Source organism: Salvelinus fontinalis, unplaced genomic scaffold, assembly GCF_029448725.1.
Source record: "Salvelinus fontinalis isolate EN_2023a unplaced genomic scaffold, ASM2944872v1 scaffold_0162, whole genome shotgun sequence".
NCBI classification, from domain to species: domain Eukaryota; kingdom Metazoa; phylum Chordata; class Actinopteri; order Salmoniformes; family Salmonidae; genus Salvelinus; species Salvelinus fontinalis.
In genome coordinates, this window is record NW_026600371.1 from 183,935 (window position 1) to 206,767 (window position 22,833).

The 22,833-nt window shown below is 40.9% G+C and overlaps 28 non-coding genes across 28 annotated transcripts; all 28 read right to left on the reverse strand.

The window, feature by feature from the left end:
- Nucleotides 1–495: 495 nt before the first annotated feature.
- On the reverse strand, nucleotides 496–567 carry trnae-cuc (transfer RNA glutamic acid (anticodon CUC)). The gene has a single exon. It is a non-coding gene; the product is annotated as a tRNA-Glu (tRNA).
- A 945-nt stretch (nucleotides 568–1,512) lies between these two features.
- Nucleotides 1,513–1,584, reverse strand: trnae-cuc (transfer RNA glutamic acid (anticodon CUC)). Its single transcript has one exon. It is a non-coding gene; the product is annotated as a tRNA-Glu (tRNA).
- Nucleotides 1,585–2,120: 536 nt separating this feature from the next.
- trnae-cuc (transfer RNA glutamic acid (anticodon CUC)) lies at nucleotides 2,121–2,192 on the reverse strand. Its single transcript has one exon. It is a non-coding gene; the product is annotated as a tRNA-Glu (tRNA).
- Nucleotides 2,193–3,735: 1,543 nt separating this feature from the next.
- Nucleotides 3,736–3,807, reverse strand: trnae-cuc (transfer RNA glutamic acid (anticodon CUC)). The gene has a single exon. It is a non-coding gene; the product is annotated as a tRNA-Glu (tRNA).
- Nucleotides 3,808–4,144: 337 nt separating this feature from the next.
- On the reverse strand, nucleotides 4,145–4,216 carry trnae-cuc (transfer RNA glutamic acid (anticodon CUC)). Its single transcript has one exon. It is a non-coding gene; the product is annotated as a tRNA-Glu (tRNA).
- A 536-nt stretch (nucleotides 4,217–4,752) lies between these two features.
- Nucleotides 4,753–4,824, reverse strand: trnae-cuc (transfer RNA glutamic acid (anticodon CUC)). The gene has a single exon. It is a non-coding gene; the product is annotated as a tRNA-Glu (tRNA).
- Nucleotides 4,825–5,161: 337 nt separating this feature from the next.
- On the reverse strand, nucleotides 5,162–5,233 carry trnae-cuc (transfer RNA glutamic acid (anticodon CUC)). Its single transcript has one exon. It is a non-coding gene; the product is annotated as a tRNA-Glu (tRNA).
- A 536-nt stretch (nucleotides 5,234–5,769) lies between these two features.
- trnae-cuc (transfer RNA glutamic acid (anticodon CUC)) lies at nucleotides 5,770–5,841 on the reverse strand. Its single transcript has one exon. It is a non-coding gene; the product is annotated as a tRNA-Glu (tRNA).
- Nucleotides 5,842–6,178: 337 nt separating this feature from the next.
- trnae-cuc (transfer RNA glutamic acid (anticodon CUC)) lies at nucleotides 6,179–6,250 on the reverse strand. Its single transcript has one exon. It is a non-coding gene; the product is annotated as a tRNA-Glu (tRNA).
- A 536-nt stretch (nucleotides 6,251–6,786) lies between these two features.
- On the reverse strand, nucleotides 6,787–6,858 carry trnae-cuc (transfer RNA glutamic acid (anticodon CUC)). Its single transcript has one exon. It is a non-coding gene; the product is annotated as a tRNA-Glu (tRNA).
- A 1,553-nt stretch (nucleotides 6,859–8,411) lies between these two features.
- trnae-cuc (transfer RNA glutamic acid (anticodon CUC)) lies at nucleotides 8,412–8,483 on the reverse strand. Its single transcript has one exon. It is a non-coding gene; the product is annotated as a tRNA-Glu (tRNA).
- A 337-nt stretch (nucleotides 8,484–8,820) lies between these two features.
- trnae-cuc (transfer RNA glutamic acid (anticodon CUC)) lies at nucleotides 8,821–8,892 on the reverse strand. The gene has a single exon. It is a non-coding gene; the product is annotated as a tRNA-Glu (tRNA).
- A 536-nt stretch (nucleotides 8,893–9,428) lies between these two features.
- Nucleotides 9,429–9,500, reverse strand: trnae-cuc (transfer RNA glutamic acid (anticodon CUC)). The gene has a single exon. It is a non-coding gene; the product is annotated as a tRNA-Glu (tRNA).
- A 337-nt stretch (nucleotides 9,501–9,837) lies between these two features.
- On the reverse strand, nucleotides 9,838–9,909 carry trnae-cuc (transfer RNA glutamic acid (anticodon CUC)). Its single transcript has one exon. It is a non-coding gene; the product is annotated as a tRNA-Glu (tRNA).
- A 536-nt stretch (nucleotides 9,910–10,445) lies between these two features.
- On the reverse strand, nucleotides 10,446–10,517 carry trnae-cuc (transfer RNA glutamic acid (anticodon CUC)). Its single transcript has one exon. It is a non-coding gene; the product is annotated as a tRNA-Glu (tRNA).
- A 1,553-nt stretch (nucleotides 10,518–12,070) lies between these two features.
- Nucleotides 12,071–12,142, reverse strand: trnae-cuc (transfer RNA glutamic acid (anticodon CUC)). The gene has a single exon. It is a non-coding gene; the product is annotated as a tRNA-Glu (tRNA).
- A 1,553-nt stretch (nucleotides 12,143–13,695) lies between these two features.
- On the reverse strand, nucleotides 13,696–13,767 carry trnae-cuc (transfer RNA glutamic acid (anticodon CUC)). Its single transcript has one exon. It is a non-coding gene; the product is annotated as a tRNA-Glu (tRNA).
- Nucleotides 13,768–14,725: 958 nt separating this feature from the next.
- trnae-cuc (transfer RNA glutamic acid (anticodon CUC)) lies at nucleotides 14,726–14,797 on the reverse strand. The gene has a single exon. It is a non-coding gene; the product is annotated as a tRNA-Glu (tRNA).
- Nucleotides 14,798–15,732: 935 nt separating this feature from the next.
- trnae-cuc (transfer RNA glutamic acid (anticodon CUC)) lies at nucleotides 15,733–15,804 on the reverse strand. The gene has a single exon. It is a non-coding gene; the product is annotated as a tRNA-Glu (tRNA).
- Nucleotides 15,805–16,141: 337 nt separating this feature from the next.
- On the reverse strand, nucleotides 16,142–16,213 carry trnae-cuc (transfer RNA glutamic acid (anticodon CUC)). The gene has a single exon. It is a non-coding gene; the product is annotated as a tRNA-Glu (tRNA).
- Nucleotides 16,214–17,351: 1,138 nt separating this feature from the next.
- trnae-cuc (transfer RNA glutamic acid (anticodon CUC)) lies at nucleotides 17,352–17,423 on the reverse strand. The gene has a single exon. It is a non-coding gene; the product is annotated as a tRNA-Glu (tRNA).
- A 337-nt stretch (nucleotides 17,424–17,760) lies between these two features.
- Nucleotides 17,761–17,832, reverse strand: trnae-cuc (transfer RNA glutamic acid (anticodon CUC)). Its single transcript has one exon. It is a non-coding gene; the product is annotated as a tRNA-Glu (tRNA).
- A 1,751-nt stretch (nucleotides 17,833–19,583) lies between these two features.
- On the reverse strand, nucleotides 19,584–19,655 carry trnae-cuc (transfer RNA glutamic acid (anticodon CUC)). The gene has a single exon. It is a non-coding gene; the product is annotated as a tRNA-Glu (tRNA).
- Nucleotides 19,656–19,992: 337 nt separating this feature from the next.
- trnae-cuc (transfer RNA glutamic acid (anticodon CUC)) lies at nucleotides 19,993–20,064 on the reverse strand. The gene has a single exon. It is a non-coding gene; the product is annotated as a tRNA-Glu (tRNA).
- A 337-nt stretch (nucleotides 20,065–20,401) lies between these two features.
- On the reverse strand, nucleotides 20,402–20,473 carry trnae-cuc (transfer RNA glutamic acid (anticodon CUC)). The gene has a single exon. It is a non-coding gene; the product is annotated as a tRNA-Glu (tRNA).
- Nucleotides 20,474–21,009: 536 nt separating this feature from the next.
- trnae-cuc (transfer RNA glutamic acid (anticodon CUC)) lies at nucleotides 21,010–21,081 on the reverse strand. The gene has a single exon. It is a non-coding gene; the product is annotated as a tRNA-Glu (tRNA).
- A 1,138-nt stretch (nucleotides 21,082–22,219) lies between these two features.
- On the reverse strand, nucleotides 22,220–22,291 carry trnae-cuc (transfer RNA glutamic acid (anticodon CUC)). Its single transcript has one exon. It is a non-coding gene; the product is annotated as a tRNA-Glu (tRNA).
- Nucleotides 22,292–22,628: 337 nt separating this feature from the next.
- trnae-cuc (transfer RNA glutamic acid (anticodon CUC)) lies at nucleotides 22,629–22,700 on the reverse strand. Its single transcript has one exon. It is a non-coding gene; the product is annotated as a tRNA-Glu (tRNA).
- Nucleotides 22,701–22,833: the final 133 nt, after the last annotated feature.

The following is a 22,833-nucleotide window of genomic DNA, read 5'->3' on the forward strand; positions in this document are numbered from 1 at the left end:
AATCAGCCAAGACCTCAGATATAAAATGTCAACCTCAGAAGGACACTGCAGGGCAAATCGTTTTGTAATTTGAAGTGGTACTGATATTCCCTGACCGGGAATCGAACCCGGGCCGCGGCGGTGAGAGCGCCGAATCCTAACCACTAGAACACCAGGGAAGGATACTGCATTGCAAATTGGTCCACAATTTGAAATGGTACATACAGTGGGTCAGAAGTTTACAAACACTAGTTTGGCTGTGCCTTTAAACAACTTGGACAATGACCAAAAATGATGTCCTGGCTTTAGAATCTTCTGATAGGCTAATTGACATAATTTGAGTCAATTGGAGGTGTACCTGTAGATGTATTTCATGGCCTGCCTTCAAACTCAGTGCCTCTTTGCTTGAGATCATGGGATTTTCAAAAGAAATCAGCCAAGACCTCAGATATAAAATGTAGACCTCAGAAGGACACTGCAGGGAAAATCGTTTTGTAATTTGAAGTGATACTGATATTCCCTGACCGGGAATCGAACCCGGGCCGCGGCGGTGAGAGCGCCGAATCCTAACCACTAGACAACCAGGGAAGGATACTGCAATTCAAATTGTTTCACAATTTGAAATGGTACATACAGTTGAAGTCTGAAGTTTACATACACTTAGGTTGGAGTCATTAAAACTCGTTTGTCAACCATTCCACACATTTCTTGTTAACAAACTATAGTTTTGGCAAGTCGGTTAGGACATCTACTTTGTGCATGACACAAGTAATTTTTCCAAAATTTGTTTACAGACAGATTATTTCACTTATAATTCAGTGTATCACAAATCCAGTGGGTCAGAAGTTTACAAACACTAGGTTGGCTGTGCCTTTAAACAACTTGGACAATGACCAAAAATGATGTCCTGGCTTTAGAATCTTCTGATAGGCTAATTGACATAATTTGAGTCAATTGGAGGTGTACCTGTAGATGTATTTCATGGCCTGCCTTCAAACTCAGTGCCTCTTTGCTTGAGATCATGGGATTTTCAAAAGAAATCAGCCAAGACCTCAGATATAAAATGTCAACCTCAGAAGGACACTGCAGGGCAAATCGTTTTGTAATTTGAAGTGGTACTGATATTCCCTGACCGGGAATCGAACCCGGGCCGCGGCGGTGAGAGCGCCGAATCCTAACCACTAGAACACCAGGGAAGGATACTGCATTGCAAATTGGTCCACAATTTGAAATGGTACATACAGTGGGTCAGAAGTTTACAAACACTAGTTTGGCTGTGCCTTTAAACAACTTGGACAATGACCAAAAATGATGTCCTGGCTTTAGAATCTTCTGATAGGCTAATTGACATAATTTGAGTCAATTGGAGGTGTACCTGTAGATGTATTTCATGGCCTGCCTTCAAACTCAGTGCCTCTTTGCTTGAGATCATGGGATTTTCAAAAGAAATCAGCCAAGACCTCAGATATAAAATGTAGACCTCAGAAGGACACTGCAGGGAAAATCGTTTTGTAATTTGAAGTGATACTGATATTCCCTGACCGGGAATCGAACCCGGGCCGCGGCGGTGAGAGCGCCGAATCCTAACCACTAGACAACCAGGGAAGGATACTGCAATTCAAATTGTTTCACAATTTGAAATGGTACATACAGTTGAAGTCTGAAGTTTACATACACTTAGGTCGGAGTCATTAAAACTCGTTTGTCAACCATTCCACACATTTCTTGTTAACAAACTATAGTTTTGGCAAGTCGGTTAGGACATCTACTTTGTGCATGACACAAGTAATTTTTCCAAAATTTGTTTACAGACAGATTATTTCACTTATAATTCAGTGTATCACAAATCCAGTGGGTCAGAAGTTTACAAACACTAGGTTGGCTGTGCCTTTAAACAACTTGGACAATGACCAAAAATTATGTCCTGGCTTTAGAATCTTCTGATAGGCTAATTGACATAATTTGAGTCAATTGGAGGTGTACCTGTTGATCTATTTCATGGCCTGCCTTCAAACTCAGTGCCTCTTTGCTTGAGATCATGGGATTTTCAAAAGAAATCAGCCAAGACCTCAGATATAAAATGTCAACCTCAGAAGGACACTGCAGGGCAAATCGTTTTGTAATTTGAAGTGGTACTGATATTCCCTGACCGGGAATCGAACCCGGGCCGCGGCGGTGAGAGCGCCGAATCCTAACCACTAGACCACCAGGGAAGGATACTGCAGTGCAAATTGGTCCACAATTTGAAATGGTACATACAGTGGGTCAGAAGTTTACAAACACTAGTTTGGCTGTGCCTTTAAACAACTTGGACAATGACCAAAAATGATGTCCTGGCTTTAGAATCTTCTGATAGGCTAATTGACATAATTTGAGTCAATTGGAGGTGTACCTGTAGATGTATTTCATGGCCTGCCTTCAAACTCAGTGCCTCTTTGCTTGAGATCATGGGATTTTCAAAAGAAATCAGCCAAGACCTCAGATATAAAATGTAGACCTCAGAAGGACACTGCAGGGCAAATCGTTTTGTAATTTGAAGTGATACTGATATTCCCTGACCGGGAATCGAACCCGGGCCGCGGCGGTGAGAGCGCAGAATCCTAACCACTAGACAACCAGGGAAGGATACTGCAATTCAAATTGTTTCACAATTTGAAATGGTACATACAGTTGAAGTCTGAAGTTTACATACACTTAGGTTGGAGTCATTAAAACTCGTTTGTCAACCATTCCACACATTTCTTGTTAACAAACTATAGTTTTGGCAAGTCGGTTAGGACATCTACTTTGTGCATGACACAAGTAATTTTTCCAAAATTTGTTTACAGACAGATTATTTCACTTATAATTCAGTGTATCACAAATCCAGGGGGTCAGAAGTTTACAAACACTAGGTTGGCTGTGCCTTTAAACAACTTGGACAATGACCAAAAATGATGTCCTGGCTTTAGAATCTTCTGATAGGCTAATTGACATAATTTGAGTCAATTGGAGGTGTACCTGTAGATGTATTTCATGGCCTGCCTTCAAACTCAGTGCCTCTTTGCTTGAGATCATGGGATTTTCAAAAGAAATCAGCCAAGACCTCAGAAATAAAATGTTGACCTCAGAAGGACAAATCATTTTGTAATTTGAAGTGGTACTGAAATTCCCTGACCGGGAATCGAACCCTGGCCGCGGCGGTGAGAGCGCCGAATCCTAACCGCTAGACAACCAGGGAAGGATACTGCAATTCAAATTGTTTCACAATTTGAAATGGTACATACAGTTGAAGTCTGAAGTTTACATACACTTAGGTTGGAGTCATTAAAACTCGTTTGTCAACCATTCCACACATTTCTTGTTAACAAACTATAGTTTTGGCAAGTCGGTTAGGACATCTACTTTGTGCATGACACAAGTAATTTTTCCAAAATTTGTTTACAGACAGATTATTTCACTTATAATTCAGTGTATCACAAATCCAGTGGGTCAGAAGTTTACAAACACTAGGTTGGCTGTGCCTTTAAACAACTTGGACAATGACCAAAAATGATGTCCTGGCTTTAGAATCTTCTGATAGGCTAATTGACATAATTTGAGTCAATTGGAGGTGTACCTGTAGATGTATTTCATGGCCTGCCTTCAAACTCAGTGCCTCTTTGCTTGAGATCATGGGATTTTCAAAAGAAATCAGCCAAGACCTCAGATATAAAATGTCAACCTCAGAAGGACACTGCAGGGCAAATCGTTTTGTAATTTGAAGTGGTACTAATATTCCCTGACCGGGAATCGAACCCGGGCCGCGGCGGTGAGAGCGCCGAATCCTAACCACTAGACCACCAGGGAAGGATACTGCATTGCAAATTGGTCCACAATTTGAAATGGTACATACAGTGGGTCAGAAGTTTACAAACACTAGTTTGGCTGTGCCTTTAAACAACTTGGACAATGACCAAAAATGATGTCCTGGCTTTAGAATCTTCTGATAGGCTAATTGACATAATTTGAGTCAATTGGAGGTGTACCTGTAGATGTATTTCATGGCCTGCCTTCAAACTCAGTGCCTCTTTGCTTGAGATCATGGGATTTTCAAAAGAAATCAGCCAAGACCTCAGATATAAAATGTAGACCTCAGAAGGACACTGCAGGGCAAATCGTTTTGTAATTTGAAGTGATACTGATATTCCCTGACCGGGAATCGAACCCGGGCCGCGGCGGTGAGAGCGCCGAATCCTAACCACTAGACAACCAGGGAAGGATACTGCAATTCAAATTGTTTCACAATTTGAAATGGTACATACAGTTGAAGTCTGAAGTTTACATACACTTAGGTCGGAGTCATTAAAACTCGTTTGTCAACCATTCCACACATTTCTTGTTAACAAACTATAGTTTTGGCAAGTCGGTTAGGACATCTACTTTGTGCATGACACAAGTAATTTTTCCAAAATTTGTTTACAGACAGATTATTTCACTTATAATTCAGTGTATCACAAATCCAGTGGGTCAGAAGTTTACAAACACTAGGTTGGCTGTGCCTTTAAACAACTTGGACAATGACCAAAAATTATGTCCTGGCTTTAGAATCTTCTGATAGGCTAATTGACATAATTTGAGTCAATTGGAGGTGTACCTGTAGATGTATTTCATGGCCTGCCTTCAAACTCAGTGCCTCTTTGCTTGAGATCATGGGATTTTCAAAAGAAATCAGCCAAGACCTCAGATATAAAATGTCAACCTCAGAAGGACACTGCAGGGCAAATCGTTTTGTAATTTGAAGTGGTACTGATATTCCCTGACCGGGAATCGAACCCGGGCCGCGGCGGTGAGAGCGCCGAATCCTAACCACTAGACCACCAGGGAAGGATACTGCATTGCAAATTGGTCCACAATTTGAAATGGTACATACAGTGGGTCAGAAGTTTACAAACACTAGTTTGGCTGTGCCTTTAAACAACTTGGACAATGACCAAAAATGATGTCCTGGCTTTAGAATCTTCTGATAGGCTAATTGACATAATTTGAGTCAATTGGAGGTGTACCTGTAGATGTATTTCATGGCCTGCCTTCAAACTCAGTGCCTCTTTGCTTGAGATCATGGGATTTTCAAAAGAAATCAGCCAAGACCTCAGATATAAAATGTAGACCTCAGAAGGACACTGCAGGGAAAATCGTTTTGTAATTTGAAGTGATACTGATATTCCCTGACCGGGAATCGAACCCGGGCCGCGGCGGTGAGAGCGCCGAATCCTAACCACTAGACAACCAGGGAAGGATACTGCAATTCAAATTGTTTCACAATTTGAAATGGTACATACAGTTGAAGTCTGAAGTTTACATACACTTAGGTCGGAGTCATTAAAACTCGTTTGTCAACCATTCCACACATTTCTTGTTAACAAACTATAGTTTTGGCAAGTCGGTTAGGACATCTACTTTGTGCATGACACAAGTAATTTTTCCAAAATTTGTTTACAGACAGATTATTTCACTTATAATTCAGTGTATCACAAATCCAGTGGGTCAGAAGTTTACAAACACTAGGTTGGCTGTGCCTTTAAACAACTTGGACAATGACCAAAAATTATGTCCTGGCTTTAGAATCTTCTGATAGGCTAATTGACATAATTTGAGTCAATTGGAGGTGTACCTGTTGATCTATTTCATGGCCTGCCTTCAAACTCAGTGCCTCTTTGCTTGAGATCATGGGATTTTCAAAAGAAATCAGCCAAGACCTCAGATATAAAATGTCAACCTCAGAAGGCCACTGCAGGGCAAATCGTTCTGTAATTTGAAGTGGTACTGATATTCCCTGACCGGGAATCGAACCCGGGCCGCGGCGGTGAGAGCGCCAAATCCTAACCACTAGACCACCAGGGAAGGATACTGCATTGCAAATTGGTCCACAATTTGAAATGGTACATACAGTGGGTCAGAAGTTTACAAACACTAGTTTGGCTGTGCCTTTAAACAACTTGGACAATGACCAAAAATGATGTCCTGGCTTTAGAATCTTCTGATAGGCTAATTGACATAATTTGAGTCAATTGGAGGTGTACCTGTAGATGTATTTCATGGCCTGCCTTCAAACTCAGTGCCTCTTTGCTTGAGATCATGGGATTTTCAAAAGAAATCAGCCAAGACCTCAGATATAAAATGTAGACCTCAGAAGGACACTGCAGGGCAAATCGTTTTGTAATTTGAAGTGATACTGATATTCCCTGACCGGGAATCGAACCCGGGCCGCGGCGGTGAGAGCGCCGAATCCTAACCACTAGACAACCAGGGAAGGATACTGCAATTCAAATTGTTTCACAATTTGAAATGGTACATACAGTTGAAGTCTGAAGTTTACATACACTTAGGTCGGAGTCATTAAAACTCGTTTGTCAACCATTCCACACATTTCTTGTTAACAAACTATAGTTTTGGCAAGTCGGCTAGGACATCTACTTTGTGCATGACACAAGTAATTTTTCCAAAATTTGTTTACAGACAGATTATTTCACTTATAATTCAGTGTATCACAAATCCAGTGGGTCAGAAGTTTACAAACACTAAGTTGGCTGTGCCTTTAAACAACTTGGACAATGACCAAAAATTATGTCCTGGCTTTAGAATCTTCTGATAGGCTAATTGACATAATTTGAGTCAATTGGAGGTGTACCTGTTGATCTATTTCATGGCCTGCCTTCAAACTCAGTGCCTCTTTGCTTGAGATCATGGGATTTTCAAAAGAAATCAGCCAAGACCTCAGATATAAAATGTCAACCTCAGAAGGACACTGCAGGGCAAATCGTTTTGTAATTTGAAGTGGTACTGATATTCCCAGACCGGGAATCGAACCCGGGCCGCGGCGGTGAGAGCGCCGAATCCTAACCACTAGACCACCAGGGAAGGATACTCCAGTGCAAATTGGTCCACAATTTGAAATGGTACATACAGTGGGTCAGAAGTTTACAAACACTAGTTTGGCTGTGCCTTTAAACAACTTGGACAATGACCAAAAATGATGTCCTGGCTTTAGAATCTTCTGATAGGCTAATTGACATAATTTGAGTCAATTGGAGGTGTACCTGTAGATGTATTTCATGGCCTGCCTTCAAACTCAGTGCCTCTTTGCTTGAGATCATGGGATTTTCAAAAGAAATCAGCCAAGACCTCAGATATAAAATGTAGACCTCAGAAGGACACTGCAGGGCAAATCGTTTTGTAATTTGAAGTGATACTGATATTCCCTGACCGGGAATCGAACCCGGGCCGCGGCGGTGAGAGCGCAGAATCCTAACCACTAGACAACCAGGGAAGGATACTGCAATTCAAATTGTTTCACAATTTGAAATGGTACATACAGTTGAAGTCTGAAGTTTACGTACACTTAGGTTGGAGTCATTAAAACTCGTTTGTCAACCATTCCACACATTTCTTGTTAACAAACTATAGTTTTGGCAAGTCGGTTAGGACATCTACTTTGTGCATGACACAAGTAATTTTTCCAAAATTTGTTTACAGACAGATTATTTCACTTATAATTCAGTGTATCACAAATCCAGTGGGTCAGAAGTTTACAAACACTAGGTTGGCTGTGCCTTTAAACAACTTGGACAATGACCAAAAATGATGTCCTGGCTTTAGAATCTTCTGATAGGCTAATTGACATAATTTGAGTCAATTGGAGGTGTACCTGTAGATGTATTTCATGGCCTGCCTTCAAACTCAGTGCCTCTTTGCTTGAGATCATGGGATTTTCAAAAGAAATCAGCCAAGACCTCAGATATAAATTGTAGACCTCAGAAGGACACTGCAGGGCAAATCGTTTTGTAATTTGAAGTGATACTGATATTCCCTGACCGGGAATCGAACCCGGGCCGCGGCGGTGAGAGCGCAGAATCCTAACCACTAGACAACCAGGGAAGGATACTGCAATTCAAATTGTTTCACAATTTGAAATGGTACATACAGTTGAAGTCTGAAGTTTACATACACTTAGTTTGGAGTCATTAAAACTCGTTTGTCAACCATTCCACACATTTCTTGTTAACAAACTATAGTTTTGGCAAGTCGGTTAGGACATCTACTTTGTGCATGACACAAGTAATTTTTCCAAAATTTGTTTACAGACAGATTATTTCACTTATAATTCAGTGTATCACAAATCCAGGGGGTCAGAAGTTTACAAACACTAGGTTGGCTGTGCCTTTAAACAACTTGGACAATGACCAAAAATTATGTCCTGGCTTTAGAATCTTCTGATAGGCTAATTGACATAATTTGAGTCAATTGGAGGTGTACCTGTAGATGTATTTCATGGCCTGCCTTCAAACTCAGTGCCTCTTTGCTTGAGATCATGGGATTTTCAAAAGAAATCAGCCAAGACCTCAGATATAAAATGTCAACCTCAGAAGGACACTGCAGGGCAAATCGTTTTGTAATTTGAAGTGGTACTGATATTCCCTGACCGGGAATCGAACCCGGGCCGCGGCGGTGAGAGCGCCGAATCCTAACCACTAGACCACCAGGGAAGGATACTGCATTGCAAATTGGTCCACAATTTGAAATGGTACATACAGTGGGTCAGAAGTTTACAAACACTAGTTTGGCTGTGCCTTTAAACAACTTGGACAATGACCAAAAATGATGTCCTGGCTTTAGAATCTTCTGATAGGCTAATTGACATAATTTGAGTCAATTGGAGGTGTACCTGTAGATGTATTTCATGGCCTGCCTTCAAACTCAGTGCCTCTTTGCTTGAGATCATGGGATTTTCAAAAGAAATCAGCCAAGACCTCAGATATAAAATGTAGACCTCAGAAGGACACTGCAGGGAAAATCGTTTTGTAATTTGAAGTGATACTGATATTCCCTGACCGGGAATCGAACCCGGGCCGCGGCGGTGAGAGCGCCGAATCCTAACCACTAGACAACCAGGGAAGGATACTGCAATTCAAATTGTTTCACAATTTGAAATGGTACATACAGTTGAAGTCTGAAGTTTACATACACTTAGGTCGGAGTCATTAAAACTCGTTTGTCAACCATTCCACACATTTCTTGTTAACAAACTATAGTTTTGGCAAGTCGGTTAGGACATCTACTTTGTGCATGACACAAGTAATTTTTCCAAAATTTGTTTACAGACAGATTATTTCACTTATAATTCAGTGTATCACAAATCCAGTGGGTCAGAAGTTTACAAACACTAGGTTGGCTGTGCCTTTAAACAACTTGGACAATGACCAAAAATTATGTCCTGGCTTTAGAATCTTCTGATAGGCTAATTGACATAATTTGAGTCAATTGGAGGTGTACCTGTTGATCTATTTCATGGCCTGCCTTCAAACTCAGTGCCTCTTTGCTTGAGATCATGGGATTTTCAAAAGAAATCAGCCAAGACCTCAGATATAAAATGTCAACCTCAGAAGGCCACTGCAGGGCAAATCGTTCTGTAATTTGAAGTGGTACTGATATTCCCTGACCGGGAATCGAACCCGGGCCGCGGCGGTGAGAGCGCCAAATCCTAACCACTAGACCACCAGGGAAGGATACTGCATTGCAAATTGGTCCACAATTTGAAATGGTACATACAGTGGGTCAGAAGTTTACAAACACTAGTTTGGCTGTGCCTTTAAACAACTTGGACAATGACCAAAAATGATGTCCTGGCTTTAGAATCTTCTGATAGGCTAATTGACATAATTTGAGTCAATTGGAGGTGTACCTGTAGATGTATTTCATGGCCTGCCTTCAAACTCAGTGCCTCTTTGCTTGAGATCATGGGATTTTCAAAAGAAATCAGCCAAGACCTCAGATATAAAATGTAGACCTCAGAAGGACACTGCAGGGCAAATCGTTTTGTAATTTGAAGTGATACTGATATTCCCTGACCGGGAATCGAACCCGGGCCGCGGCGGTGAGAGCGCCGAATCCTAACCACTAGACAACCAGGGAAGGATACTGCAATTCAAATTGTTTCACAATTTGAAATGGTACATACAGTTGAAGTCTGAAGTTTACATACACTTAGGTCGGAGTCATTAAAACTCGTTTGTCAACCATTCCACACATTTCTTGTTAACAAACTATAGTTTTGGCAAGTCGGCTAGGACATCTACTTTGTGCATGACACAAGTAATTTTTCCAAAATTTGTTTACAGACAGATTATTTCACTTATAATTCAGTGTATCACAAATCCAGTGGGTCAGAAGTTTACAAACACTAAGTTGGCTGTGCCTTTAAACAACTTGGACAATGACCAAAAATTATGTCCTGGCTTTAGAATCTTCTGATAGGCTAATTGACATAATTTGAGTCAATTGGAGGTGTACCTGTTGATCTATTTCATGGCCTGCCTTCAAACTCAGTGCCTCTTTGCTTGAGATCATGGGATTTTCAAAAGAAATCAGCCAAGACCTCAGATATAAAATGTCAACCTCAGAAGGACACTGCAGGGCAAATCGTTTTGTAATTTGAAGTGGTACTGATATTCCCAGACCGGGAATCGAACCCGGGCCGCGGCGGTGAGAGCGCCGAATCCTAACCACTAGACCACCAGGGAAGGATACTCCAGTGCAAATTGGTCCACAATTTGAAATGGTACATACAGTGGGTCAGAAGTTTACAAACACTAGTTTGGCTGTGCCTTTAAACAACTTGGACAATGACCAAAAATGATGTCCTGGCTTTAGAATCTTCTGATAGGCTAATTGACATAATTTGAGTCAATTGGAGGTGTACCTGTAGATGTATTTCATGGCCTGCCTTCAAACTCAGTGCCTCTTTGCTTGAGATCATGGGATTTTCAAAAGAAATCAGCCAAGACCTCAGATATAAAATGTAGACCTCAGAAGGACACTGCAGGGCAAATCGTTTTGTAATTTGAAGTGATACTGATATTCCCTGACCGGGAATCGAACCCGGGCCGCGGCGGTGAGAGCGCAGAATCCTAACCACTAGACAACCAGGGAAGGATACTGCAATTCAAATTGTTTCACAATTTGAAATGGTACATACAGTTGAAGTCTGAAGTTTACGTACACTTAGGTTGGAGTCATTAAAACTCGTTTGTCAACCATTCCACACATTTCTTGTTAACAAACTATAGTTTTGGCAAGTCGGTTAGGACATCTACTTTGTGCATGACACAAGTAATTTTTCCAAAATTTGTTTACAGACAGATTATTTCACTTATAATTCAGTGTATCACAAATCCAGTGGGTCAGAAGTTTACAAACACTAGGTTGGCTGTGCCTTTAAACAACTTGGACAATGACCAAAAATGATGTCCTGGCTTTAGAATCTTCTGATAGGCTAATTGACATAATTTGAGTCAATTGGAGGTGTACCTGTAGATGTATTTCATGGCCTGCCTTCAAACTCAGTGCCTCTTTGCTTGAGATCATGGGATTTTCAAAAGAAATCAGCCAAGACCTCAGATATAAATTGTAGACCTCAGAAGGACACTGCAGGGCAAATCGTTTTGTAATTTGAAGTGATACTGATATTCCCTGACCGGGAATCGAACCCGGGCCGCGGCGGTGAGAGCGCAGAATCCTAACCACTAGACAACCAGGGAAGGATACTGCAATTCAAATTGTTTCACAATTTGAAATGGTACATACAGTTGAAGTCTGAAGTTTACATACACTTAGTTTGGAGTCATTAAAACTCGTTTGTCAACCATTCCACACATTTCTTGTTAACAAACTATAGTTTTGGCAAGTCGGTTAGGACATCTACTTTGTGCATGACACAAGTAATTTTTCCAAAATTTGTTTACAGACAGATTATTTCACTTATAATTCAGTGTATCACAAATCCAGGGGGTCAGAAGTTTACAAACACTAGGTTGGCTGTGCCTTTAAACAACTTGGACAATGACCAAAAATGATGTCCTGGCTTTAGAATCTTCTGATAGGCTAATTGACATAATTTGAGTCAATTGGAGGTGTACCTGTAGATGTATTTCATGGCCTGCCTTCAAACTCAGTGCCTCTTTGCTTGAGATCATGGGATTTTCAAAAGAAATCAGCCAAGACCTCAGAAATAAAATGTTGACCTCAGAAGGACACTGCAGGGCAAATCATTTTGTAATTTGAAGTGGTACTGAAATTCCCTGACCGGGAATCGAACCCTGGCCGCGGCGGTGAGAGCGCCGAATCCTAACCACTAGACCACCAGGGAAGGATACTCCAGTGCAAATTGGTCCACAATTTGAAATGGTACATACAGTGGGTCAGAAGTTTACAAACACTAGTTTGGCTGTGCCTTTAAACAACTTGGACAATGACCAAAAATGATGTCCTGGCTTTAGAATCTTCTGATAGGCTAATTGACATAATTTGAGTCAATTGGAGGTGTACCTGTAGATGTATTTCATGGCCTGCCTTCAAACTCAGTGCCTCTTTGCTTGAGATCATGGGATTTTCAAAAGAAATCAGCCAAGACCTCAGATATAAAATGTAGACCTCAGAAGGACACTGCAGGGCAAATCGTTTTGTAATTTGAAGTGATACTGATATTCCCTGACCGGGAATCGAACCCGGGCCGCGGCGGTGAGAGCGCAGAATCCTAACCACTAGACAACCAGGGAAGGATACTGCAATTCAAATTGTTTCACAATTTGAAATGGTACATACAGTTGAAGTCTGAAGTTTACGTACACTTAGGTTGGAGTCATTAAAACTCGTTTGTCAACCATTCCACACATTTCTTGTTAACAAACTATAGTTTTGGCAAGTCGGTTAGGACATCTACTTTGTGCATGACACAAGTAATTTTTCCAAAATTTGTTTACAGACAGATTATTTCACTTATAATTCAGTGTATCACAAATCCAGTGGGTCAGAAGTTTACAAACACTAGGTTGGCTGTGCCTTTAAACAACTTGGACAATGACCAAAAATGATGTCCTGGCTTTAGAATCTTCTGATAGGCTAATTGACATAATTTGAGTCAATTGGAGGTGTACCTGTAGATGTATTTCATGGCCTGCCTTCAAACTCAGTGCCTCTTTGCTTGAGATCATGGGATTTTCAAAAGAAATCAGCCAAGACCTCAGATATAAATTGTAGACCTCAGAAGGACACTGCAGGGCAAATCGTTTTGTAATTTGAAGTGATACTGATATTCCCTGACCGGGAATCGAACCCGGGCCGCGGCGGTGAGAGCGCAGAATCCTAACCACTAGACAACCAGGGAAGGATACTGCAATTCAAATTGTTTCACAATTTGAAATGGTACATACAGTTGAAGTCTGAAGTTTACATACACTTAGTTTGGAGTCATTAAAACTCGTTTGTCAACCATTCCACACATTTCTTGTTAACAAACTATAGTTTTGGCAAGTCGGTTAGGACATCTACTTTGTGCATGACACAAGTAATTTTTCCAAAATTTGTTTACAGACAGATTATTTCACTTATAATTCAGTGTATCACAAATCCAGGGGGTCAGAAGTTTACAAACACTAGGTTGGCTGTGCCTTTAAACAACTTGGACAATGACCAAAAATGATGTCCTGGCTTTAGAATCTTCTGATAGGCTAATTGACATAATTTGAGTCAATTGGAGGTGTACCTGTAGATGTATTTCATGGCCTGCCTTCAAACTCAGTGCCTCTTTGCTTGAGATCATGGGATTTTCAAAAGAAATCAGCCAAGACCTCAGAAATAAAATGTTGACCTCAGAAGGACACTGCAGGGCAAATCATTTTGTAATTTGAAGTGGTACTGAAATTCCCTGACCGGGAATCGAACCCTGGCCGCGGCGGTGAGAGCGCCGAATCCTAACCACTAGACCACCAGGGAAGGATACTGCATTGCAAATTGGTCCACAATTTGAAATGGTACATACAGTGGGTCAGAAGTTTACAAACACTAGTTTGGCTGTGCCTTTAAACAACTTGGACAATGACCAAAAATGATGTCCTGGCTTTAGAATCTTCTGATAGGCTAATTGACATAATTTGAGTCAATTGGAGGTGTACCTGTAGATGTATTTCATGGCCTGCCTTCAAACTCAGTGCCTCTTTGCTTGAGATCATGGGATTTTCAAAAGAAATCAGCCAAGACCTCAGATATAAAATGTAGACCTCAGAAGGACACTGCAGGGCAAATCGTTTTGTAATTTGAAGTGATACTGATATTCACTGACCGGGAATCGAACCCGGGCCGCGAACCCGGGCCGCGGCGGTGAGAGCGCCGAATCCTAACCACTAGACAACCAGGGAAGGATACTGCAATTCAAATTGTTTCACAATTTGAAATGGTACATACAGTTGAAGTCTGAAGTTTACATACACTTAGGTCGGAGTCATTAAAACTCGTTTGTCAACCATTCCACACATTTCTTGTTAACAAACTATAGTTTTGGCAAGTCGGTTAGGACATCTACTTTGTGCATGACACAAGTAATTTTTCCAAAATTTGTTTACAGACAGATTATTTCACTTATAATTCAGTGTATCACAAATCCAGTGGGTCAGAAGTTTACAAACACTAAGTTGGCTGTGCCTTTAAACAACTTGGACAATGACCAAAAATTATGTCCTGGCTTTAGAATCTTCTGATAGGCTAATTGACATAATTTGAGTCAATTGGAGGTGTACCTGTTGATCTATTTCATGGCCTGCCTTCAAACTCAGTGCCTCTTTGCTTGAGATCATGGGATTTTCAAAAGAAATCAGCCAAGACCTCAGATATAAAATGTCAACCTCAGAAGGACACTGCAGGGCAAATCGTTTTGTAATTTGAAGTGGTACTGATATTCCCTGACCGGGAATCGAACCCGGGCCGCGGCGGTGAGAGCGCCGAATCCTAACCACTAGACCACCAGGGAAGGATACTGCAGTGCAAATTGGTCCACAATTTGAAATGGTACATACAGTGGGTCAGAAGTTTACAAACACTAGGTTGGCTGTGCCTTTAAACAACTTGGACAATGACCAAAAATGATGTCCTGGCTTTAGAATCTTCTGATAGGCTAATTGACATAATTTGAGTCAATTGGAGGTGTACCTGTAGATGTATTTCATGGCCTGCCTTCAAACTCAGTGCCTCTTTGCTTGAGATCATGGGATTTTCAAAAGAAATCAGCCAAGACCTCAGAAATAAAATGTTGACCTCAGAAGGACAAGTCATTTTGTAATTTGAAGTGGTACTGAAATTCCCTGACCGGGAATCGAACCGTGGCCGCGGCGGTGAGAGCGCCGAATCCTAACCACTAGACAACCAGGGAAGGATACTGCAATTCAAATTGTTTCACAATTTGAAATGGTACATACAGTTGAAGTCTGAAGTTTACATACACTTAGGTTGGAGTCATTAAAACTCGTTTGTCAACCATTCCACACATTTCTTGTTAACAAACTATAGTTTTGGCAAGTCGGTTAGGACATCTACTTTGTGCATGACACAAGTAATTTTTCCAAAATTTGTTTACAGACAGATTATTTCACTTATAATTCAGTGTATCACAAATCCAGGGGGTCAGAAGTTTACAAACACTAGGTTGGCTGTGCCTTTAAACAACTTGGACAATGACCAAAAATGATGTCCTGGCTTTAGAATCTTCTGATAGGCTAATTGACATAATTTGAGTCAATTGGAGGTGTACCTGTAGATGTATTTCATGGCCTGCCTTCAAACTCAGTGCCTCTTTGCTTGAGATCATGGGATTTTCAAAAGAAATCAGCCAAGACCTCAGAAATAAAATGTTGACCTCAGAAGGACACTGCAGGGCAAATCATTTTGCAATTTGAAGTGGTACTGAAATTCCCTGACCGGGAATCGAACCCTGGCCGCGGCGGTGAGAGCGCCGAATCCTAACCACTAGACCACCAGGGAAGGATACTGCAGTGCAAATTGGTCCACAATTTGAAATGGTACATACAGTGGGTCAGAAGTTTACAAACACTAGTTTGGCTGTGCCTTTAAACAACTTGGACAATGACCAAAAATGATGTCCTGGCTTTAGAATCTTCTGATAGGCTAATTGACATAATTTGAGTCAATTGGAGGTGTACCTGTAGATGTATTTCATGGCCTGCCTTCAAACTCAGTGCCTCTTTGCTTGAGATCATGGGATTTTCAAAAGAAATCAGCCAAGACCTCAGATATAAAATGTAGACCTCAGAAGGACACTGCAGGGCAAATCGTTTTGTAATTTGAAGTGATACTGATATTCCCTGACCGGGAATCGAACCCGGGCCGCGGCGGTGAGAGCGCCGAATCCTAACCACTAGACAACCAGGGAAGGATACTGCAATTCAAATTGTTTCACAATTTGAAATGGTACATACAGTTGAAGTCTGAAGTTTACATACACTTAGGTTGGAGTCATTAAAACTCGTTTGTCAACCATTCCACACATTTCTTGTTAACAAACTATAGTTTTGGCAAGTCGGTTAGGACATCTACTTTGTGCATGACACAAGTAATTTTTCCAAAATTTGTTTACAGACAGATTATTTCACTTATAATTCAGTGTATCACAAATCCAGTGGGTCAGAAGTTTACAAACACTAGGTTGGCTGTGCCTTTAAACAACTTGGACAATGACCAAAAATGATGTCCTGGCTTTAGAATCTTCTGATAGGCTAATTGACATAATTTGAGTCAATTGGAGGTGTACCTGTAGATGTATTTCATGGCCTGCCTTCAAACTCAGTGCCTCTTTGCTTGAGATCATGGGATTTTCAAAAGAAATCAGCCAAGACCTCAGAAATAAAATGTTGACCTCAGAAGGACACTGCAGGGCAAATCATTTTGTAATTTGAAGTGGTACTGAAATTCCCTGACCGGGAATCGAACCGTGGCCGCGAGAGCGCCGAATCCTAACCACTAGACAACCAGGGAAGGATACTGCAATTCAAATTGTTTCACAATTTGAAATGGTACATACAGTTGAAGTCTGAAGTTTCCATACACTTAGGTTGGAGTCATTAAAACTCGTTTGTCAACCATTCCACACATTTCTTGTTAACAAACTATAGTTTTGGCAAGTCGGTTAGGACATCTACTTTGTGCATGACACAAGTAATTTTTCCAAAATTTGTTTACAGACAGATTATTTCACTTATAATTCAGTGTATCACAAATCCAGTGGGTCAGAAGTTTACAAACACTAGGTTGGCTGTGCCTTTAAACAACTTGGACAATGACCAAAAATGATGTCCTGGCTTTAGAATCTTCTGATAGGCTAATTGACATAATTTGAGTCAATTGGAGGTGTACCTGTAGATGTATTTCATGGCCTGCCTTCAAACTCAGTGCCTCTTTGCTTGAGATCATGGGATTTTCAAAAGAAATCAGCCAAGACCTCAGATATAAAATGTCAACCTCAGAAGGACACTGCAGGGCAAATCGTTTTGTAATTTGAAGTGGTCCTAATATTCCCTGACCGGGAATCGAACCCGGGCCGCGGCGGTGAGAGCGCCGAATCCTAACCACTAGACCACCAGGGAAGGATACTGCAGTGCAAATTGGTCCACAATTTGAAATGGTACATACAGTGGGTCAGAAGTTTACAAACACTAGTTTGGCTGTGCCTTTAAACAACTTGGACAATGACCAAAAATGATGTCCTGGCTTTAGAATCTTCTGATAGGCTAATTGACATAATTTGAGTCAATTGGAGGTGTACCTGTAGATGTATTTCATGGCCTGCCTTCAAACTCAGTGCCTCTTTGCTTGAGATCATGGGATTTTCAAAAGAAATCAGCCAAGACCTCAGATATAAAATGTAGACCTCAGAAGGACACTGCAGGGCAAATCGTTTTGTAATTTGAAGTGGTACTGATATTCCCTGACCGGGAATCGAACCCGGGCCGCGGCGGTGAGAGCGCCGAATCCTAACCACTAGACAACCAGGGAAGGATACTGCAATTCAAATTGTTTCACAATTTGAAATGGTACATACAGTTGAAGTCTGAAGTTTACATACACTTAGGTTGGAGTCATTAAAACTCGTTTGTCAACCATTCCACACATTTCTTGTTAACAAACTATAGTTTTGCAAGTCGGTTAGGACATCTACTTTGTGCATGACACAAGTAATTTTTCCAAAATTTGTTTACAGACAGATTATTTCACTTATAATTCAGTGTATCACAAATCCAGTGGGTCAGAAGTTTACAAACACTAGGTTGGCTGTGCCTTTAAACAACTTGGACAATGACCAAAAATGATGTCCTGGCTTTAGAATCTTCTGATAGGCTAATTGACATAATTTGAGTCAATTGGAGGTGTACCTGTAGATGTATTTCATGGCCTGCCTTCAAACTCAGTGCCTCTTTGCTTGAGATCATGGGATTTTCAAAAGAAATCAGCCAAGACCTCAGATATAAAATGTAGACCTCAGAAGGACACTGCAGGGCAAATCGTTCTGTAATTTGAAGTGATACTGATATTCCCTGACCGGGAATCGAACCCGGGTCGCGGCGGTGAGAGCGCCGAATCCTAACCACTAGACAACCAGGGAAGGATACTGCAATTCAAATTGTTTCACAATTTGAAATGGTACATACAGTTGAAGTCTGAAGTTTACATACACTTAGGTTGGAGTCATTAAAACTCGTTTGTCAACCATTCCACACATTTCTTGTTAACAAACTACAGTTTTGGCAAGTCGGTTAGGACATCTACTTTGTGCATGACACAAGTAATTTTTCCAAAATTTGTTTACAGACATATTATTTCACTTATAATTCAGTGTATCACAAATCCAGTGGGTCAGAAGTTTACAAACACTAGGTTGGCTGTGCCTTTATACAACTTGGACAATGACCAAAAATGATGTCCTGGCTTTAGAATCTTCTGATAGGCTAATTGACATAATTTGAGTCAATTGGAGGTGTACCTGTAGATGTATTTCATGGCCTGCCTTCAAACTCAGTGCCTCTTTGCTTGAGATCATGGGATTTTCAAAAGAAATCAGCCAAGACCTCAGAAATAAAATGTTGACCTCAGAAGGACACTGCAGGGCAAATCATTTTGTAATTTGAAGTGGTACTGAAATTCCCTGACCGGGAATCGAACCGTGGCCGCGGCGGTGAGAGCGCCGAATTCTAACCACTATACAACCAGGGAAGGATACTGCAATTCAAATTGTTTCACAATTTGAAATGGTACATACAGTTGAAGTCTGAAGTTTACATACACTTAGGTTGGAGTCATTAAAACTCGTTTGTCAACCATTCCACACATTTCTTGTTAACAAACTATAGTTTTGGCAAGTCGGTTAGGACATCTACTTTGTGCATGACACAAGTAATTTTTCCAAAATTTGTTTACAGACAGATTATTTCACTTATAATTCAGTGTATCACAAATCCAGTGGGTCAGAAGTTTACAAACACTAGGTTGGCTGTGCCTTTAAACAACTTGGACAATGACCAAAAATGATGTCCTGGCTTTAGAATCTTCTGATAGGCTAATTGACATAATTTGAGTCAATTGGAGGTGTACCTGTAGATGTATTTCATGGCCTGCCTTCAAACTCAGTGCCTCTTTGCTTGAGATCATGGGATTTTCAAAAGAAATCAGCCAAGACCTCAGATATAAAATGTCAACCTCAGAAGGACACTGCAGGGCAAATTGTTTTGTAATTTGAAGTGGTACTGATATTCCCTGACCGGGAATCGAACCCGGGCCGCGGCGGTGAGAGCGCCGAATCCTAACCACTAGACCACCAGGGAAGGATACTGCAGTGCAAATTGGCCCACAATTTGAAATGGTACATACAGTGGGTCAGAAGTTTACAAACACTAGTTTGGCTGTGCCTTTAAACAACTTGGACAATGACCAAAAATGATGTCCTGGCTTTAGAATCTTCTGATAGGCTAATTGACATAATTTGAGTCAATTGGAGGTGTACCTGTAGATGTATTTCATGGCCTGCCTTCAAACTCAGTGCCTCTTTGCTTGAGATCATGGGATTTTCAAAAGATATCAGCCAAGACCTCAGATATAAAATGTCAACCTCAGAAGGACACTGCAGGGCAAATTGTTTTGTAATTTGAAGTGGTACTGATATTCCCTGACCGGGAATCGAACCCGGGCCGCGGCGGTGAGAGCGCCGAATCCTAACCACTAGACCACCAGGGAAGGATACTGCAGTGCAAATTGGCCCACAATTTGAAATGGTACATACAGTGGGTCAGAAGTTTACAAACACTAGTTTGGCTGTGCCTTTAAACAACTTGGACAATGACCAAAAATGATGTCCTGGCTTTAGAATCTTCTGATAGGCTAATTGACATAATTTGAGTCAATTGGAGGTGTACCTGTAGATGTATTTCATGGCCTGCCTTCAAACTCAGTGCCTCTTTGCTTGAGATCATGGGATTTTCAAAAGATATCAGCCAAGACCTCAGATATAAAATGTAGACCTCAGAAGGACACTGCAGGGCAAATCGTTTTGTAATTTGAAGTGATACTGATATTCCCTGACCGGGAATCGAACCCGGGCCGCGGCGGTGAGAGCGCCGAATCCTAACCACTAGACAACCAGGGAAGGATACTGAAATTCAAATTGTTTCACAATTTGAAATGGTACATACAGTTGAAGTCTGAAGTTTACATACACTTAGGTTGGAGTCATTAAAACTCGTTTGTCAACCATTCCACACATTTCTTGTTAACAAACTATAGTTTTGGCAAGTCGGTTAGGACATCTACTTTGTGCATGACACAAGTAATTTTTCCAAAATTTGTTTACAGACAGATTATTTCACTTATAATTCAGTGTATCTCAAATCCAGTGGGTCAGAAGTTTACAAACACTAGGTTGGCTGTGCCTTTAAACAACTTGGACAATGACCAAAAATGATGTCCTGGCTTTAGAATCTTCTGATAGGCTAATTGACATAATTTGAGTCAATTGGAGGTGTACCTGTAGATGTATTTCATGGCCTGCCTTCAAACTCAGTGCCTCTTTGCTTGAGATCATGGGATTTTCAAAAGAAATCAGCCAAGACCTCAGATATAAAATGTAGACCTCAGAAGGACACTGCAGGGCAAATCGTTTTGTAATTTGAAGTGATACTGATATTCCCTGACCGGGAATCGAACCCGGGCCGCGGCGGTGAGAGCGCCGAATCCTAACCACTAGACAACCAGGGAAGGATACTGCAATTCAAATTGTTTCACAATTTGAAATGGTACATACAGTTGAAGTCTGAAGTTTACATACACTTAGGTTGGAGTCATTAAAACTCGTTTGTCAACCATTCCACACATTTCTTGTTAACAAACTATAGTTTTGGCAAGTCGGTTAGGACATCTACTTTGTGCATGACACAAGTAATTTTTCCAAAATTTGTTTACAGACAGATTATTTCACTTATAATTCAGTGTATCACAAATCCAGTGGGTCAGAAGTTTACAAACACTAGGTTGGCTGTGCCTTTAAACAACTTGGACAATGACCAAAAATGATGTCCTGGCTTTAGAATCTTCTGATAGGCTAATTGACATAATTTGAGTCAATTGGAGGTGTACCTGTAGATGTATTTCATGGCCTGCCTTCAAACTCAGTGCCTCTTTGCTTGAGATCATGGGATTTTCAAAAGAAATCAGCCAAGACCTCAGAAATAAAATGTTGACCTCAGAAGGACACTGCAGGGCAAATCATTTTGTAATTTGAAGTGGTACTGAAATTCCCTGACCGGGAATCGAACCGTGGCCGCGAGAGCGCCGAATCCTAACCACTAGACAACCAGGGAAGGATACTGCAATTCAAATTGTTTCACAATTTGAAATGGTACATACAGTTGAAGTCTGAAGTTTCCATACACTTAGGTTGGAGTCATTAAAACTCGTTTGTCAACCATTCCACACATTTCTTGTTAACAAACTATAGTTTTGGCAAGTCGGTTAGGACATCTACTTTGTGCATGACACAAGTAATTTTTCCAAAATTTGTTTACAGACAGATTATTTCACTTATAATTCAGTGTATCACAAATCCAGTGGGTCAGAAGTTTACAAACACTAGGTTGGCTGTGCCTTTAAACAACTTGGACAATGACCAAAAATGATGTCCTGGCTTTAGAATCTTCTGATAGGCTAATTGACATAATTTGAGTCAATTGGAGGTGTACCTGTAGATGTATTTCATGGCCTGCCTTCAAACTCAGTGCCTCTTTGCTTGAGATCATGGGATTTTCAAAAGAAATCAGCCAAGACCTCAGATATAAAATGTCAACCTCAGAAGGACACTGCAGGGCAAATCGTTTTGTAATTTGAAGTGGTACTGATATTCCCTGACCGGGAATCGAACCCGGGCCGCGGCGGTGAGAGCGCCGAATCCTAACCACTAGACCACCAGGGAAGGATACTGCAGTGCAAATTGGCCCACAATTTGAAATGGTACATACAGTGGGTCAGAAGTTTACAAACACTAGTTTGGCTGTGCCTTTAAACAACTTGGACAATGACCAAAAATGATGTCCTGGCTTTAGAATCTTCTGATAGGCTAATTGACATAATTTGAGTCAATTGGAGGTGTACCTGTAGATGTATTTCATGGCCTGCCTTCAAACTCAGTGCCTCTTTGCTTGAGATCATGGGATTTTCAAAAGATATCAGCCAAGACCTCAGATATAAAATGTAGACCTCAGAAGGACACTGCAGGGCAAATCGTTTTGTAATTTGAAGTGATACTGATATTCCCTGACCGGGAATCGAACCCGGGCCGCGGCGGTGAGAGCGCCGAATCCTAACCACTAGACAACCAGGGAAGGATACTGAAATTCAAATTGTTTCACAATTTGAAATGGTACATACAGTTGAAGTCTGAAGTTTACATACACTTAGGTTGGAGTCATTAAAACTCGTTTGTCAACCATTCCACACATTTCTTGTTAACAAACT